The sequence below is a fragment of the Delphinapterus leucas genome, chromosome 7 (assembly GCF_059928025.1).
Source record: "Delphinapterus leucas isolate spDelLeu-1000000601 "Yukka" chromosome 7, BTC_Dleu_Yukka2, whole genome shotgun sequence".
Lineage (NCBI taxonomy): Eukaryota > Metazoa > Chordata > Mammalia > Artiodactyla > Monodontidae > Delphinapterus > Delphinapterus leucas.
The window spans coordinates 69,501,354-69,519,103 of NC_143135.1; positions in this window are offsets into that span (position 1 = coordinate 69,501,354).

The following is a 17,750-nucleotide window of genomic DNA, read 5'->3' on the forward strand; positions in this document are numbered from 1 at the left end:
ACATCCTTTAACCTCCCTGATTCTCAATTTCTTGATCTGTAAAATAGAGATTAAGAAATATGTATTTAAAATATCTCCATCTTGGGGCTTCCCTGGTGGCACAGTGGTTGAGAGTCCGCCTGCCGATGAGCAGGGGACACGGGTTCGTGCCCCGGTCCGGGAAGATCCCACAATGCCGCAGAGCGGCTGGGCCCGTGAGCCATGGCCGCTGAGCCTGCGCGTCCGGAGCCTGTGCTCCGCAACGGGAGAGGCCACAACAGTGAGAGGCCCGTGTACTGCAAAAAAAAAATCTCTGTCTCTTCCCTTTGCACACAGCTCTTCTGACTGCTTCCCTGTGCCCATGAAGGAGTGTTTGGGGGCTGAGGCGTCAGAGGGGGCACAAACTGCTTATCATCTTACACTGTTCAGGCCTGCCCCAAACTGCCCTGCCACGCCCTGTCAGCCCTGTTCTTTTCTCCTGATGGTCCTTCCAGCCCATCCAGTGTCTATGCTCTGGTGAAATGTGTAGAATGACTTTCCAGTACCAGCCCCCAACTGGGACCAGAAAAATCAGGCAGCCCTCTCCCCACTGCCCAAAGCTGCTTTCTAACCAGGGCTTCTCCTTCTGGTTCAATAGCGTCTCCGCCTTTGAAGTCCATATATTTGGACATTACCAGCCTCCTCTATTCTTAGGGACATCATCCTCTTCCCTTCAGACGCCCTCCCATGTTACTTGAGTGGTATGCCATCTGCCCATACGTTTGTCTTCAACTCTCTCCTGTACTGTTGTCTTTGTCAACCTTAGGTGATGATCCATCCAAACACAATACCCATAGGAAGATGCATAAAACATAAACACACAATTTGACAAATAACAAACACAAACGTACAAATTAACAAATAGTGATAAAGCCAACACCTCTGTTACCATCATCCAGGTCGAGAAATTAAATACTGCCAGACGCCCAGAGGTCCCTTTCAGGTCACAACCCCCTCCCTCACGTATAAGTATCCTTGATCCTGATTTGTATGGTAACATTTTCTTGCTTTTCTTTGTGGTTTTAAGGCCTATCTGTACATTTCTAAATCCTATAGTGTCATTGTGCCTGTTTTATATAAATGGAATTATATTCCTATGGTTTTTATTTATGATTCTTCTATATGTGATTTGTATATATGTATGTGTATTTGTGTCGCTTCTTTAGCTCAATGTCATGTTTGTAATAATCATTCACAGGGTTGCAGGTAGCTGTAGTTCATTCATTTTCAATGCTGTATAGTTTTCTTCTACATCAGGGGTTGGCAAACTATGGCCCATGGGCCATGTTTTTGTTTGGCCCATGAGCTAAGAATGTTTTTTATATTTATAAAGTTGGGGAAGAAAAAACAACTAAGATTTTGAGACAGAGACCCGCAAAGCCTAAAGTATTTATTCTCTGGCCCTTCACAGGAAACGTTTCCTGACCCCAGCTGTATATGAGTATACCATCATTTACTTTTCTGTTACATTCTTGATGGGTATTTGAGTGGTCTACAGTGTTTTGGCTCCTGAGAAATGCTGCTATGAATATTCTTGTACATGTTTTCTGGTACAGGTGTATGTTCCTCTAAGGAAGGTGTCTAAGAGTGAAAATATACACACATTCAGATTTAGTAGATAACCCCTGTGTTCCAAAGTGGTTGTACCAATTATATTCCCAATAGCAGTGTCTGAGAATTCCAGTTGCTCTACATCCCCAACACTTAATAATACGAACTTAAAAATTTTTTACCTATTTGGTGGGTCTGTAGTGTTGTATCATTATCATTGCAATCTAGTATTTCTCTGTAAATGAAGTTTATTGGACATATATTTTTTTCCCTTTTTTTGGCGAAATACTGATTCCATTCCAATATATTTCCTATTTTTCTATGGGATTGTCTGTTTTTTCTCACTGATTTGAAGGAGTACTTTATATATATATATTTTTTTTTTTTTAAAAATAAATTTACTTATTTTTGGCTGCATTGGGTCTTCGTTGCTGCTCAACGGGCTTTCTCTAGTTGCGGCGAGTGGGGGCTACTCTTTGTTGCAGTGCGCGGGTTTCTCATTGCGGTGGCCTCTCCTGTTGAGGAGCACAGGCTCTAGGCGCACAGGCTCAGTAGTTGCGGCGCATGGGCTTAGTTGCTCTGTGGTATGTGGGATCTTCTAGGACCAGGGCTCCAACCCGTGTTCCCTGCATTGGCAGGTGGATTCTTAACCACTGCACCACCAGGGAAGTCCCTACTTTATATATTTTGGATACGAATCGTTTCATCAGTTATGTATGTCGTGATTATGTGGCTTGCCTTTTCACTCTCTTAATGGTATCTTTTGATGAACAGAACTTCTTAACTTTAATGTAGTCAAACTTTATCAGTGTTTTCTTTAACAATTAGTACATCTTATGATTGTTTAAGAAAGCTTTCTTCTCTAAAGTCATGGAGATATTCTCCCATTTTATCTTCTGAAAGCTTTATAGTTTTGCCTTTTACCTTAAGGGCTTGGATACATCTGGAATTGATTTCTGTTTAACTTATATGGGTAGCTAATTGTCCCAGCAGCACTCACTAAAAAACTGTCCTTTGCCTGCCTCTATCAGGTATCAAGTGCTTACATAATACAAAGTTCTTCTTCTGGACTTTATTGTATAGGTCTATACAATATGTACCAATCCATACTGTTTTAAATATTATAGCTTCATGGCAAATCTTGATATTTGGTAGTACGAGTCCTCCATTTTTCTCCTTCTGGTTCTTCTCCTCCTCCTCCCACCCCCCCATCCTCCTTCCTCTTCTTCTTGTAGCACATCTTGGCTGTTCCTTTCCCTTTGCATCTTCGCATAAGATGGGAATTAACTTGTCAAATGTTACTAAAAAAACCTGTTGGAATTTTAACTGGAATTGTATTGACTCTAGAATTGATTTGAAAGAATTGACATCTTGTAATATAGAGTCTTCCAGTCCATGAACATGGTCTATCTCTTAATTTAATTCAGTTATCTTTAACGTCTCTCAATAAGTTTGGTAATTTTCTTTGTTAAAATCTTGCACAACTTTTGGTTTATTTATTCCTATGTACTTCATATTTTTTGATGTGCTTATAAAAGGTAGAATCTGTCTGCCATAGATACAGATAATTTTTCTATGTAGTTTCGATTTTTTTGTGAAATGAAAAATGGCTTTGTTAAGATGTTCATGGCATTCACCTCACCTTTTCCTCATTTACCGGGGTCAGTGATGGCTCATCAGTGAGAAAGGGATGTGTTTTTCCTTTATGGAAGGTACCCTTCTATGGACTTACAACAGTAATAACCAAAATTTGATCAGCACTTTGAAATGTGTTTCCTACCTTATTATCTTTTAATATTTATTTATTAATTATTTATTTTATTTTTGACTGCACTGGGTCTTAGTTGTGGCATGCGGGATTTTCGTTGTGGCACAAAGGATCTTAGTTGTGGCATGTGGGCTTTTAAGTGTGGCATGCGGACTCTTAGTTGCAGCATGCATGTGGGATCTAGTTCCCTGACCAGGGATCGAACCCGGGCCCCCTGCATTGGGAGCGCAGTCTTACCCACTGGACCACCAGGGAAGTCCCCCTACCTTATTATCTTATTTAATGCTTGTAACCATCCTGAAAGGTAAATATTTTAATTTTCATTTCGCTAGTGAGGATACAAGCTCAGAAACATAAAAAGACTTGCTTAAGTTCATCTGGCTTTATTTAGCTCAACTTCAGGACTGTTTACTTCAGTCTGGTTCTCTTTCCCCTACCCCCCTGTTGCCACCTTTGAAGATACGGTGTTTTGTAGTATCTGGTCAGAGTAAAATTTGGGAAGCTAGAGATGAGAGTAGGCTCAGAAAAAAAAACAAACAAACAGCTTACATAGATGGACTAGACTTTCTATTTTCTATTTAACAGTGGATACTATGTCCTCTTCTATGAGGAACCATAATTCAGTCAACAGATCTTAATTCTTAAATTTGAATTCATATATACTTTCAATTACTAAATTAGTATAAGTCCTAATAAACAATTAAATTTCCTCTTATTAATTTGGAAGAAACTTGAGGGTATCTCTGTATTTCTGGACTGTTACAGAGTTTTAGGGAATAAATATTGCTGAATGAATGCATTTTTCTCCTGTTCTTATAATCTAGAACCCTTTCGCCTGGAAGCTAAATATGTAATATCTTGAAGACCCACCAGGTGGCGTTCCAAGACTGCCTAGTGTCAGTCATACTTGCTGAGAAAGAATTCTGGAAACGGAGACAAGGATGTGATTTTTGGTTTGAAAGGAGAATGGAGAGAAAGAAGAGAAAACATCTTGGTCTTGGCATCCTTTGCATTCACAGTTGAGCCATAGTCTGACACCTCCTGTGGTTTTATTTAGGCTTTTTTTTTTTTTTTTGCGGTACGCGGGCCTCTCACTGTTGTGGCCTCTCCCGTTGCGGAGCACAGGCTCCGGACGCGCAGGCTCAGCGGCCATGGCTCACGGGCCCAGCCTCTCCGCGGCATCTGGGATCCTCTTGGACCGGGGCACGAACCCGTGTCCCCTGCATCGGCAGGCGGACTCTCAACCACTGTGCCACCAGGGAAGCCCTATTTAGGCATTTTTGACTCCCTCATACTTGATGCATTTTCTAGCTCCTCCAAGTCAGGGCTCTCCGATTTTTCTTTGTACTCAGTGAGCAGGTCCAGCACACAGTAGGAGCCTGACAAATTTTTTTTTTTTAACATCTTTATTGGAGTATAATTGCTTTACAATGGTGTGTTAGTTTCTGCTTTATAACAAAGTGAATCAGTTATACATATACATATGTCCCCATACCTCTTCTCTCTTGCGTCTCCCTCCCTCCCACCCTCCCTGTCCCACCCCTCTAGGTGGTCACAAATCACCGAGCTGATCTCCCTGGGCTATGCGGCTGCTTCCCACTAGCTATCTACCTTACGTTTGGTAGTGTGTATATGTGTCCATGCCACTCTCTCACTTTGTCCCAGCTTACCCTTCCCCCTCCCCATATCCTCAAGTCCATTCTCTAGTAGGTCTGTGTCTTTATTCCCGGAGCCTGACAGATTCTTGATCTGAGATGACTAGCTCTGTCTGCAAGTCTGAACCCCCATAACTCTTCCCTGAATTAGGCTTCGTCCCCCTCTGTTCCCTCTCTGGGCTGCTGGCATCTGCTGCCCTGGTATCGCGGTTGGATCCTCTGGGCCACCCTTCTGTTCAGCAATCCCTTCATGAGTCTCTGGTGGACGGTTTGTCCCATTCCCCACAGTAACTGTTTCACATCTTCGGTTTTGTCCTCAATCCCTTCCTCCTGTTCCTTACCACCCCTCCTTTCAGGAGATAACCCCTCGCCCCCCGCCCCCTCCAATTCACAGATAAACAAAAAGACATCTTGTGGAGATTCACTCAGCTTCCTAACTCTGCACCTTTGAATCCGCTCATCACTCATATTCCCATCTATCCTCCCTCTGCTCTCCTCCCGTGATGCTAGAAGAGTTTTCTTTTCTTTCGGCCAAGGTGATTCTATCCACCCACACTTTCATTCTTTCCTTTGTTCATTTATTTACTCATTCTTCAAAAAAATTTTAATTATTACTACATGCTGGGCTCTGGGAATGCAATAGTGAGTAAAACCAGCAAGGTCCAGTAGGAGAGACAGCTGTTAAATGAATAACCCACCCTCTCTTTGAGGTAGGGTCAACATTTTCATGCTACACTGAGATGTGCTAAGAAAACATGGCTTTTTAGTTCCTATAACTGATATCTCCTCCTTACCAGCTAGTTGTGGTAACTCAAGTTTAGACTAAGGAATCAGACCAAACATACCTGGGCAGGCAATGCCCTCTGATATAGCCACCTGTACCTGCTAGGGATGGGCCCTGCTTGACCCTAAAAGAAGGGCTTTGCTGGGCACAGTGGCAGGAAGCCCCACCAAAAGCCTGGTGATTCTGGTTTCTCGTGTTACACTGTCATTCTTTTTGTGGTTTGGCTTCCCCCATCGGCTGTGTGAGGGGAGCAGAGGGGAGGTCTGGGTGAGGGCAGAGTAGATGTGTGATACCCATGAATTTTGGGAACAACGGAAGTGGAGCCCAGTAGGTTTTCAGGCCAGGTTCTTGCCCCAGTTATTAAATCCCAGGTGTTACAACATGAGGATTAGAGTTAAGAGGGAAGCCAAGCGAGTCAGTGACTGAGGGGACTCAAGTGTGATGAGGTTGTGAGCAGACAATGGGAAGACAAGGACTGGCTGAAGGGCTTGAGCTGAGGAGTCAGGATCTGCTTCACAGCTCCCTCGTAACCTGTCATCCACATTTGCAACTCCACCATTAGCTACTTCTGTTTCAACATTTCATCCTGTGTGAAAAGGGAAATGGAGGAAGAACTGCTCTGAGCTCTTATATTCTTTTTTTTTTTGGCCATGCCTTGCAACATGTGGGATCTTAGTTCCCCAACCAGGGATCAAACCCGTGCCCCCTGAAGTGGAAGCACGGAGTCTTAACCACTGGACAGCCAGGGAAGTCCCAGCTCTTGTATTCTTACTATCAGGTTGAAATAATGTTTGCTGAGCACTTTTGAGATGCCAGAGACCATGCCTGCTTTCACATCCTGCTGTAGACTGAGTGTATGTGTCCCCTTCAAATTCATATGTTAAATCCTGACCCCCAATGGGATGGTATTAGGAGGTGGGTGATGAGGTCATCAGAGTGGGCCCTCACAAATGGGATTAGTGCCCTTATAAAAGAGACCCCAGAGAGTCCCCTTGCCCCCTTCTGCCATGTGAGGACATAGAGAGAAGGCAGCTGTCTATGAACTAGGAAGGGGGCTCTCACCAGACACAGAATATGCAATGCCTTGATCTTGGACTTAACCAGCCTCCAGAACTGTGAGAAATAAATGTTTGTTGTTTAAGCCAGCCTATGGTACTTCTTTTATAGCAGCCCAAACAGACTAAAACATACATTTAAAAAAATTTTAATTCCTACAACAACACCATGAAGGTGGCATCATTATTTTGGGGATGAGGAAATTGTGGTTCAGAGAGGTTACCCCAATCACACAGCTGGAAAATGGTGTCCTGGCTCTGGCTGTGAGTCCAGTGTTCTTTCTCTTGTATCACATTGTTTTCACAGCAAGAGTGTGTCAAGTTGTATATATAGAAAGGAAGTCCCAGAATATGGGGCCAAGATAAGGTAGAAATACCCCAGTCAGAGACAAGGTAATAAAACCTGACACACAGTGACGAGTGAGGCTCCTCTAGCCTCTTTCCCTGAACACCTCTCAACATGCAACAGCAGTCACAGGAGACAGGCAGTTCTCAAGTCTGGACAGTGCGGCCATTAAGGGAGGCATTCAGAGCTGGGTGTGACCCCAGAAAGGCTTCATGGGAGGAGGAAGAGTGAAATGGGCGGCTGTGGGAAGGCATCAAAACCACAGCAGGGGGCTTTCCTGGTGGCGCAGTGGTTGGGAGTCCGCCTGCCGTTGCAGGGGACGCGGGTTCGTGCCCCGGTCTGGGATGATCCCACATGCCGCGGAGCGGCTGGGCTCGTGGGCCATGGCTGCTGAGCCTGTGCGTCCGGAGCCTGTGCTCCGCAACGGGAGAGGCCACAACAGTGAGAGGCCCGCATACCGAAAAAAAAACACAAAAAAACACAGCAGGCTGACGCCACTGTTTTATCCACTGCTGGCCCCGTTCATGCCCCCCCGCATGACTCAGAAAGTCCTCTCCACTGAGAACTCTTATTACACCCACAGCTCCCGGGCTTATGAATTTCATGGAACTAAAAAATTTTTAAAAATTAGCTAAAATAAGGCCGACAACGTTTTATTTTGCTGAGAAAGAACAAAAATCAGCAAAGCAATAAACCCTAACCAAAATCCACTCTTTCTAGCATGGCATTAAAAAATTTAACACCAAGGTGGGAAGTATTAATCACAAAATAGCCTTATACACTGAATGCATTTGGCTGAATGAACATTAATACAATGTCCTATTTTTCTCATTTTATTGTGGATTGGTGGAGATGCCTGTGGACAGATGTTTGGGAGTCTCTGCATTAGACATCTCCCCATAGAAAAATCACTGAGTCCCACTCTTAACTGCTCATCCAATCCATTCATTTGATTGGTAAATGATGTGATTAAACATGGATATGAGAGATACTTAGGCTAAAAAGGATCTTTCCAAAGTGTGTGCCATTAAAGGCAAGTCCTTTTTGGGGTAACACCTGAAATCCTCATGGAAAGTAGTGGAGACAAGTGTCACATTTCTCAGATGATGAACACCATCCATTCTTCTCCCAGACCCAGGTCCAGAATATGAAAGATTCCAGGACAGGTTTAAGGAAAAGAATGCTCAACCAAAAGTGATAATGTGAGGGGGGGACCTTGAAGATGGCGGAAGTGTAAGACGCGGAGATCGCCTTCCTCCCCACGGATACACCAGAAATACATCTACACGTGGAACAACTCCTACAGAACGCCTACTGAAGGCTGGCAGAAGACCTCAGACCTCCCAAAAGGCAAGAAACTCCCCACGTACCTGGGTAGGGCAAAAGAAAAAACAGAGACAAAAGAATACGGACGGAACCTGCACCAGTGGGAGGGAGCTGTGAAGGAGGAAAAGTTTCCACACACTAGGAAGCCCCTCCGCGGGCGGAGACTGCGGGAGGCGAAGGGGGGAGCTTCGGCACCGCGGAGTAGTGCACAGCGACGGGTGCGGAGGGCAAAGCGGGGAGATTCCCGCACAGAGGATCGGTGCCGACTGGCACTCACCAGCCCGAGAGGCTTGTCTGCTCACCCGCCGGGGCGGGTGGGGCTGCGAGCTGAGGCTCGGGTTTCGGTTTTGGACGGAGCGCAGGGAGAGGACTGGGGTTGGCGGCTTGAACATAGCCTGAAGGGGTTAGTGCCCCACGACTAGCCGGGAGGGAGTTCGGGGAAAAGCCTGCACCTGCCGAAGAGGCAAGAGACTTTTTCTTCCCTCTTTGTTTCCTGGTGCGCGAGGAGAGGGGTTTAAGAGCGCTGCTTAAAGGAACTCCAGAGACGGGCGCGAGCCGCGGCTAAAAGCGCGAACCCCAGAGACGGGCGCGAGCCGCGGTTAAAAGCGCGAACCCTAGAGACGGGCGCGAGCCGCGGCTGAAAGCGCGGACCCCAGAGACGGGCGCGAGCCGCGGCAGAGACGGGCGCGAGCCGCGGCTGAAAGCGCGGACCCCAGAGACGGGCGGGAGACGCTGGGGCTGCTGCTGCCGCCACCAAGGGGCCTGTGTGCGAGCACAGGTCACTCTCCACACCCCTCTTCCGCGGAGCCTGTGCAGCCCGCCACTGCCAGGTTCCCGGGAACCAGGGACAACTTTCCCGGGAGAACGCACGGCGGGCCTCAGGCTGGTGCAACGTCACGCCGGCCTCTGCCGCAACGTCACGCCGCCTCTGACGCCGCAGGCCCGCCCCGCACGCAGTGCCCCTCCTTCCACCCCCCCACCCCCGGCCTGAGTGAGCCAGAGCCCCCGAATCAGTGGCTCCTTTAACCTTGTCCTGTCTGAGCAAAAAACAGACGCCCTCCAGCGACCTACACGCAGAGGCAGGGCCAAATCCAAAGCTGAGCTCCTGTGAGCTGTGAGAACAAAGAAGAGAAAGGGAAATCTCTCCCAGCAGCCTCAGAAGCAGCGGATTAAAGCTCCACAATCAACTTGATGTACCCTGCATCTGTGGAATACCTGAATAGACAAGGAATGATCCCAAATTGAAGAGGTGGAATTTAGGAGCGAGATCTATGATTTTTTTTCCCTTTTCCTCTTTTTGTGAATGTGTACGTGTATGCTTCTGTGTGAGATCTTGTCTGTATACTCTTGCTTCCACCATTTGTCCTAGGGCTCTATCCGTCCATGGTTTTTTAAAAAAAATTTTTTTTCTCAATAATTAATTTTAATTGTAATAACTTTATTATACTTTACCTTCGTTCTTTCTTTCTTTCCTTCCTTCCTTCCCTCCTTTAGACAACGAATCACCCCAAATTGAGGAGGTGGTCTCTGAGAGCAAGATTTATGATTTTTCCCCCTTTACCTCTTTTTGTGAAGGTGTATGTGTATGCTTCTGTGTAAGATTTTCTCTGTATAGCTTTGCTTCCAACATTTGTCCTAAGGTTCTATCCGTCCCCTTTTTTTTTTCTTAAATATTTTTTAATTCAATAACTATATTATACTTTATTTTATTTTTACTGTATCTTCTTTCTTTCTGTCTTTTTTCCTTCTTTCCCTCCTTCCTTCCTTCCTTCCTCCCTCCCTCCCTCCTTTCTTTCCTTCTTTGCTTCTTTCTTCCTTCCTTCATTTCCTCCTTTCCTTCTTTCTTTCCTCATACTTCTACTAATTCTCTCTACTTTTTCTCCCTTTTATTCTGAGCCGTGTGGATGAAAGGCTCTTGGTGCTCCAGCCAGGAGTCAGGGCTCTGCCTCTGAGGTAGGAGAGCCAACTTCAGGACACTGGTCAACAAGAGACCTCCCAGCTCCACATAATATTAAACGGCGGAAATCTCCCAGTGACCTCCATCTTAACACAAGCACCCAGCTTCACTCAACGACCAGCAAGCCACAGTGCTAGACAACCTATGCTAAACAACTAGCAAAACAGGAACACAACCCCACCCATTAGCAGAGAGGCTGCCTAAAATCATAATAAGGCCACAGACACCCCAAAACACACCACCAGACGTGAACCTGCCCACTAAAGAGACAAGATCCAGCCTCATCCACCACAACACAGGCACTAGTCCCCTCCACCAGGAAGCCTACACAACCCACTGAAACAACCTTAGCCACTGGAGACAGACATCAAAAACAACGGGAACTACGAACGTGCAGCCTGCAAAAAGGAGACCCCAAACACAGTAAGATAAGCAAAATGAGAAGACAGAAAAACACACAGCAGATGAAGGAGCAAGATAAAAATGCACCAGACCTAACAAATGAAGAGGAAATAGGCAGCCTACCTGAAAAAGAATTCAGGATAATGATAGTAAGGATGATCCGAAATCTTGGAAGTAGAATGGACAAAATGCAAGAAACAGTTAACAAGGACCTAGAAGAAATAAAGATGAAACAAGCAATGATGAACAACGCAATAAATGAAATTAAAAGTACTCTAGATGGGATCAATAACAGAATAACTGAGGCAGAAGAACGGATAAGTGACCTGGAAGATAAAATAGTGGAAATAACTACTGCAGAGCAGAATAAAGAAAAAAGAATGAAAAGAACTGAGGACAGTCTCAGAGACCTCTGGGACAACATTAAACGCACCAACATTCGAATTATAGGGGTTCCAGAAGAAGAAGAGAAAAAGAAAGGGACTGAGAAAATATTTGAAGAGATTATAGTTGAAAACTTCCCTAATATGGGAAAGGAAATAGTTAATCAAGTCCAGGAAGCACAGAGAGTCCCATACAGGATAAATACAAGGAGAAATACGCCAAGACACATACTAATCAAACTGTCAAAAATTAAATACAAAGAAAGCATATTAAAAGCAGCAAGGGAAAAACAACAAATAACACACAAGGGAATCCCCATAAGGTTAACAGCTGATCTCTCAGCAGAAACCCTACAAGCCAGAAGGGAGTGGCAGGACATACTGAAAGTGATGAAGGAGAAAAACCTGCAACCAAGACTACTCTACCCAGCAAGGATCTCATTCAGATTTGATGGAGAAATTAAAACCTTTACAGACAAGCAAAAGCTGAGAGAGTTCAGCACCACCAAACCAGCTTTACAACAAATGCTAAAGGAACTTCTCTAGACAAGGAACACAAGAGAAGGAAAAGACCTATAATAACGAACCCAAAACAATATAGAAAATGGGAATAGGAACATACATATCGATAATTACCTTAAATGTAAATGGACTAAATGCTCCCACCAAAAGACACAGATTGGCTGAATGGATACAAAAACAAGATCCTTATATATGCTGTCTACAAGAGACCCACTTCAGACCTAGAGACACATACAGACTGAAAATAAGGGGATGGAAAAAGATATTCCATGCAAATGGAAACCAAAAGAAAGCTGGAGTAGCAATTCTCATATCAGACAAAATAGACTTTAAAATAAGGACTATTACAAGAGACAAAGAAGGACACTACATAATGATCAAGGGATCGATCCAAGAAGAAGATATAACAATTGTAAATATTTATGCACCCAACATAGGAGCACCTCAATACATAAGGCAAATACTAACAGCCATAAAAGGGGAGATCAACAGTAACACATTCATAGTAGGGGACTTTAACACCCCACTTTCACCCATGGACAGATCATCCAAGATGAAAATAAATAAGGAAACACAAGCTTTAAATGATACATTAAACAAGATGGACTTAATTGATATTTATAGGACACTCCATCCAAAAACAACAGAATACACATTTTTCTCAAGTGCTCATGGAACATTCTCCAGGATAGATCATATCTTGGGTCACAAATCAAGCCTTGGTAAATTTAAGAAAATTGAAATTGTATCAAGTATCTTTTCTGACCACAACGCCATGAGACTAGATATCAATTACAGGAAAAGATCTGTAAAAAATACAAACACGTGGAGGCTAAACAATACACTACTTAATAATGAAGTGATCACTGAAGAAATCAAAGAGGAAATAAAAAAATACCTAGAAACAAATGACAATGGAGACACAACGACCCAAAACCTATGGGATGCAGCAAAAGCAGTTCTAAGGGGGAAGTTTATAGCAATACAAGCCCACCTTAAGAAGCAGGAAACATCTCGAATAAACAACCTAACCTTGCACCTCAAGCAATTAGAGAAAGAAGAACAAAAAACCCCCAAAGCTAGCAGAAGGAAAGAAATCATAAAAATCAGATCAGAAATAAATGAAAAAGAAATGAAGGAAACGATAGCAAAGATCAATAAAACTAAAAGCTGGTTCTTTGAGAAGATAAACAAAATAGATAAACCACTAGCCAGACTCATCAAGAAAAAAAGGGAGAAGACTCAAATCAATAGAATTAGAAATGAAAAAGGAGAAGTAACAACTGACACTGCAGAAATAAAAAAAATCATGAGAGATTACTACAAGCAACTCTATGCCAATAAAATGGACAATCTGGAAGAAATGGACAAATTCTTAGAAATGCACAACCTGCCAAGACTGAATCAGGAAGAAATAGAAAATATGAACAGACCAATCACAAGCACTGAAATTGAAACTGTGATTAAAAATCTTCCAACAAACAAAAGCCCAGGACCAGATGGCTTCACAGGTGAATTCTATCAAACGTTTAGAGAAGAGCTAACACCTATCCTTCTCAAACTCTTCCAAAATATAGCAGAGGGAGGAACACTCCCAAATTCCTTCTATGAGGCCACCATCACCTTGATACCAAAACCAGACAAGGATGTCACAAAGAAAGAAAACTACAGGCCAATATCACTGATGAACATAGATGCAAAAATCCTCAACAAAATACTAGCAAACAGAATCCAACAGCACATTAAAAGGATCATACACCATGATCAAGTGGGGTTTATTCCAGGAATGCAAGGATTCTTCAATATACGTAAATCAATCAACGTGATACACCATATTAACAAATTGAAGGAGAAAAACCATATGATCATCTCAGTAGATGCAGAGAAAGCTTTTGACAAAATTCAACACCCATTTATGATAAAAACCCTGCAGAAAGTAGGCATAGAGGGAACTTTCCTCAACATAATAAAGGCCATATATGACAAGCCCACAGCAAACATCATCCTCAATGGTGAAAAACTGAAAGCATTTCCACTAAGATCAGGAACAAGACAAGGTTGCCCACTCTCACCACTCTTATTCAACATAGTTTTGGAAGTTTTAGCCACAGCAATCAGAGAAGAAAAGGAAATAAAAGGAATCCAAATCGGAAAAGAAGAAGTAAAGCTGTCACTGTTTGCAGATGACATGATACTATACATAGAGAATCCTAAAGATGCTACCAGAAAACTACTAGAGCTAATCAATGAATTTGGTAAAGTAGCAGGATACAAAGTTAATGCACAGAAATCTCTGGCATTCCTATATACTAATGATGAAAAATCTGAAAGTGAAATCAAGAAAACACTCCCATTTACCATTGCAACAAAAAGAATAAAATATCTAGGAATAAACCTACCTAAGGAGATGAAAGACCTGTATGCAGAAAATTATAAGACACTGATGAAAGAAATTAAAGATGATACAAATAGATGGAGAGATATACCATGTTCTTGGATGGGAAGAATCAACATTGTGAAAATGACTCTACTACCCAAAGCAATCTACAGATTCAATGCAATCCCTATCAAACTACCACTGGCATTTTTCACAGAACTAGAACAAAAAATTTCGCAATTTGTATGGAAACACAAAAGACCCCGAATAGCCAAAGCAATCTTGAGAACGAAAAACGGAGCTGGAGGAATCAGGCTCCCTAACTTCAGACTATACTACAAAGCTACAGTAATCAAGACAGTATGGTACTGGCACAAAAACAGAAAGATAGATCAATGGAACAGGATAGAAAGCCCAGAGATAAACCCACGCACATATGGACACCTTATCTTTGATAAAGGTGGCAGGAATGTACAGTGGAGAAAGGACAGCCTCTTCAATAAATGGTGCTGGGAAAACTGGACAGGTACATGTAAAAGTATGAGATTAGATCACTCCCTAACACCATACACAAAAATAAGCTCAAAATGGATTAAAGACCTAAATGTAAGGCCAGAAACTATCAAACTCTTAGAGGAAAACATAGGCAGAACACTCTATGACATAAATCACAGCAAGATCCTTTCTGACCCACCTCCTAGAGTAATGGAAATAAAAACAAAAATAAACAAATGGGACCTAATGAAACTTCAAAGCTTTTGCACAGCAAAGGAAACCATAATCAAGACCAAAAGACAACCCTCAGAATGGGAGAAAATATTTGCAAATGAAGCAAATGACAAAGGATTAATCTCCAAAATTTACAAGCAGCTCATGCAGCTCAATAACATAAAAACAAACAACCCAATCCAAAAATGGGCAGAAGACCTAAATAGACATTTCTCCAAAGAAGATATACAGAATGCCAACAAACACATGAAAGAATGCTCAACATCATTAATCATTAGAGAAATGCAAATCAAAACTACAATGAAATATCATCTCACACCAGTCAGAATGGCTATCATCAAAAAATCTAGAAACAATAAATGCTGGAGAGGGTGTGGAGAAAAGGGAACACTCTTGCACTGCTGGTGGGAATGTGAATTGGTTCAGCCACTATGGAGAACAGTATGGAGGTTCCTTAAAAAACTACAAATAGAATTACCATATGACCCAGCAATCCCACTACTGGGCATATACCCTGAGAAAACCAAAATTCAAAAACAGTCATGTACCAAAATGTTCATTGCAGCTCTATTTACAATAGCCCGGAGATGGAAACAACCTAAGCGCCCATCATTGGATGAATGGATAAAGAAGATGTGGCACATATATACAATGGAATATTACTCAGCCTTAAAAAGAAATGAAATTGAGCTATTTGTAATGAGATGGATAGACCTAGAGTCTGTCATACAGAGTGAAGTAAGTCAGAAAGAAAAAGACAAATACCGTATGCTAACACATATATATGGAATTTAAGGGGAAAAAAAATGTCATGAAGAACCTAGGGGTAAGACAGGAATAAAGACGCAGACCTACTGGAGAACGGACTTGAGGATATGGGGAGGGGGAAGGGTGAGCTTTGACAGGGCGAGAGAGAGTCATGGACATATACACACTAACAAACGTAGTAAGGTAGATAGCTAGGGGGAAGCAGCCGCAAGGCACAGGGATATTAGCTCGGTGCTTTGTGACAGCCTGGAGGGGTGGGATAGGGAGAGTGGGGGGGAGGGAGACGCAAGAGGGAGGACATATGGGAACATATGTATATGTATAACTGATTCACTTTGTTATAAAGCAGAAACTAACGCACCATTGTAAAGCAATTATACCCCAATAAAGATGTTTAAAAAAAAAAAAAAAAAAGTGATAATGTAATTGAAGCTAACTTAATGGGGACCAAAACCCAAAACCCAGGGTCTGGACTTCTAACTGAAGGAGGCAGTTTGAACACACCCATTCATATCTGCTCCCTCTTGAAATCTCTCTAAATTAAGAATGGGAAGAGGACTTTAAAAAAAAAAGACACACACTCTTAAGGATTAATAGAAGAGAAAAGAGATGATAGAAACAAAGCTTTGGAAGATGGAAAGGAGTGGAGCTAATTCTGGGTCAGCAGAAGAGAAATTCTGGGGAAAAGCCAAGGACCCATTTAATGCCACAAGACCCTCCACAGACTCACACATTGGTGGCACCAAGTCCTTCTGGAAAGAGGGGTAAAGGTGAGGCTAAACATTGGAGGATTGGCTACAAGTCTGTTTAAGTAGGTGTTAGACTCCAGATGCCCTCCTCCACCCACAAAGTGAGGCAGAAGATAGGAGATTTATTCTCTGAAGAGGCCAAAGAAGAGAGTCCTCCAAAGACATGGTAGTGGCAGGGCTACCATATGGAAATTGGGGGGCATAAACATAGTATTAAAACAACTACAACCCAATGTCTGTCAAAAGTATGTGTACATACGTCGACTATGAGAGAGATTATTTGAAATTGGGAAGGATTGAGAACATTCTAGTTTTACTGTTTTTTCTATAAATGGGCCATCCTAAGACTGTATATCAGTATAAAGAGTTTTTAGTTCTTTTTCTGTTTTAAAGTGTTGCATTTTCCCAGTTTCCCAATGTTTTCTATCACCTTCAATTGTTTAATTCCAGGGTCTCTTTACCTTATGGCCCTAAGGTGTTCTATCTGGAATATTACAAGGCCTCAGATACCCGTAGTCATTGGGGAATGAGCCTGTTGAAGTCTCTCATCATTTTATACCTCTTCAGACACAGGTTCTCAGTGTAGCAGGAATGATACTGCTAATAATAATTTCCAGACTTCTCCACAGTTTGGGTTCTGCATGTGACCTAGATGTGCTTTCTGAGACTTGAATGACAGAAGTGAGGAATGTAGGTGGTGGCCGTGTGGAGAGACTGGATCTTCCTGGATGCTGTGGTGGAGCATCTATTCTCTGGTCCCTGCTCCATAGATGGGAAGTGCAGACAGCAGCAGCGGTGGGGTTTCTACTAGAATAGTCTCATGGTGTGGTTGTGTGTATCTCTTGGATGACTTGTCCTGAATTTGTAGCAGTCAAGCTTAGTTCTGTGTCTCCCAGAAATAACTCTGTAAGTCATTCCGTAACAAATCCCTTTCCACTTAAACTAGCTGGAGTGGAGGAAATCTGAAGGCCATCTCTCTCCCTCTCTCTCTCTCTCTTTCTCTCTCATGTTCTTGAATCTCTCACTCTGGGCAAAGCCAGCTGCCATGCTGAGAGCTACTCTGTGGAGCAACCCACATGGCAAGGAACTCAAGTCTCCAGCCAATAGCCAGTGAGGAACTGAGGTTTGCCAACAGCCACGAGAATGAGCTTGGAGGCAGAATCTTCAGTTCCAGCCAATCCTAGGGGTGACAGTAGCCCTGGCTTTCACTTTAACTAGCTTCTTGTGAGAGACCCTAAGCTGCTTCCAGATTCCTGACAATCAGAAACTGTGTGAGATAATAAATTTTTATTGTTTAATGTGCTAAGTTTTAGAGTAATTTGTTCTAAAGCAGTAGATAACAAATGCAGACTACAGTTCT